Below are 2430 nucleotides of genomic sequence, written 5' to 3'. Positions count from 1 at the left end.
CAAGGGTACAAAAGCAATTTTATATATTTGATCATCCTTACATTCATCCCATTATCTGAAGCCACATGGGCTAATTGCACTTCCAGAGCAAGTATCTGGCTCTGTCCCCACCTGTCTACCCCATTCCAGCTGATCGCCATAGAACCTCTCCCTAGTATTATGCAAGGAAACCAAGGACAATCAGCTATTATGTCGTATGATTACTTTTTTTTTTCTTTTTTTTGATCAGTTGTTAAGTTGGTTTGGCAAGGTAAGTTACTGATTAGAAAGATCAGTAAGTGATGAAGATCTAAAGGTAACTTTGAGGAGGTGAAGAATATGTCAGGGAGTTAATACGAAAAAAGGCTGCAGGAGAGAACTGTAATTCAGGAAAATACAACTCCAAGAGGAAAACGCAGGCTAGCAGGATTTATTTTTTTTCTTTTTTCTTTTTCCCCAGAAGACCATGTTTGTGAGTAGAGATTCAGATCTGAAAGTTTTGTCAGTGTGGTAAAAAGTTTTATGCTTTGTATCTGCCACCATTATGCTGAAATGCCAAAGCAAACTGGGCATACTTAAAAGACTTCAGCTGCTGGCGATGAAAAGAAAGGTGGCCGCACATTCCCTGCTACTACTTCACAAGGCTGGGAGTAGTTCTGCTTTTCTGAATAGGTGTCCCTGGACTGATCCCTTGCTTCCTGTGGAAACTTTGGACCCCTGGATCCTGTGGAAACCCTAGGTAGAAAAGCAGAGGCAAGTATTTTGGGGGAAAAAAAAAAAAAAAAGAAAAAGAAAAAAAAAGGAACAATACAGTAGTTATTTTTCTTTTTTATCTTCATTTTCAGATCCAGAACTATCTTTAGTAGTTCTCCAATAAGCAATGAAAGAAGCCATTCTGTTAAATATACTCACTGCAGTATAAGACACTGTGTTTCTACTTCTGGAGGTGGTGTTGAGAGGCTGCTTAAAAGTTGCTAAAACAAATACCTTGGATAGTGTCTGATGAAAAAAATATCACTATTTCCTAAGATATAATTTAGTGTGAACTCAAGAAGATTTTTGTTGACTCATCATTTAGCCCTGCTTTATACCTAAATACTGGAGAGAAGTAAAGAGGTTTTTAGTCTTAGCATGTGTTATTTGGACTCTGACTTACTTCAGGAACCTAGAAGAATCTGTAAGATCCTCTGAATAGTCTCTCTTGACTCTACAGATCACAGATTTAAGCTACTGCTATACATTTGTGAGGCAACTTGCAATCTGCTGAGCGTACCAGGTAGCTCCAAGTAGGCAATTGCTGAGGACTGGTAGGAGGAGACAAATGTGTATAGTCTCTGAGAGTAGGACATAGATGATTTTCAGTCAAGGGTGAGAAAAGTACATACAGAGAATGATGGAACTTCTTTAAAAAGAACCGCTAAATCCTTAAGTATCCCTAAAAGAACCCAAAAATCTCTGGAGTATGTAATCCCTTGAAGATTATAAACAGGCTCTCTTCTCTTTTAAAATGCCAGTTTGAATCACTACAGATGTGCATATGGTTGAAGCCTTTTCACAAAACCTTTTTCAGTAATCTGATGATTCATGAATTTGGAACACTGAATGATACAGTAAACTATAAGGATACGGGCTTCAGATCAATGAGTAGGAGTAGAGATCCTTACTCAAGGATTGCTGCCATTAAGGATGTAGACACCTCTCTACTGACCTGATGAACATCTTTATATAAGATTGTAACTTAAAGTAAAAACTTATTTTTGAGATTAGTTGTGTAAATCACTGTGTGTTGTTGTTGTATCAAACTTAATAGATAAATGCAAAAGTTTTAAGAACTGATTTTATTACTTATCTGTCATTAAAATTTCAGAAAAAGCTTTTAATTCCATTCTGGATGGAAGACAGATTTTTAAAGATCAGAGTTTTGCAAAATGCAATTCTGAGTTTCAGCTACAAATACAGATATGGTCGATTTTGTGATTTCCTTGTTTACAGTGTTCTCTTATGAATTTTGAGTAGATAGTGAATGGCCTGGATATCATGATAAGGAGCAGCAGTGTAAAATCATTAAGACAAATGTATAAAATTAAAGCATTTTATCATATTCATCCCAATCTTTGCTTTATTTATTATTATGTTTGGGTTTTAATGATGTTTCAGTGTAATGTCTTCTTAGTCACATATCATTTTATAAAACATAATTGTCTGCTAATTTCTTGGCAAATGTTTAAATTAGTTTAATAATGAGTACTAATTCATTTAATCATAAAATGTTAATTTTAACAACTAAGTAAATGCACTGTAACTACATAGCTATCACTTTAGTTTCATAAATGCAATACACATACTGATAAGTATATGTTATTCATTTAAATGCTCTATCTGATAGCATAAAAAAGGCATATATATATAAAATCAGAATGTTGACATACTTGTATCAACATAATGAAATCA

General features: G+C 34.5%; 1 long non-coding RNA gene across 1 annotated transcript; it reads left to right on the top strand.

Annotated features, from left to right (window-relative positions):
* Positions 1 to 331: 331 nt before the first annotated feature.
* LOC142600161 (uncharacterized) lies at positions 332 to 2084 on the top strand. Its single transcript, XR_012833616.1, has 2 exons — positions 332 to 718; positions 825 to 2084. It is a non-coding gene; the product is annotated as an uncharacterized LOC142600161 (long non-coding RNA).
* The last annotated feature ends 346 nt before the right edge of the window (positions 2085 to 2430 follow it).

This window comes from Balearica regulorum, chromosome 1, assembly GCF_011004875.1.
Source record: "Balearica regulorum gibbericeps isolate bBalReg1 chromosome 1, bBalReg1.pri, whole genome shotgun sequence".
In the NCBI taxonomy this organism is placed as follows: Eukaryota; Metazoa; Chordata; class Aves; order Gruiformes; family Gruidae; genus Balearica; species Balearica regulorum.
Note: the sequence above shows the minus strand (reverse complement) of the source record. Positions and strands in the feature narration are given on the sequence as shown.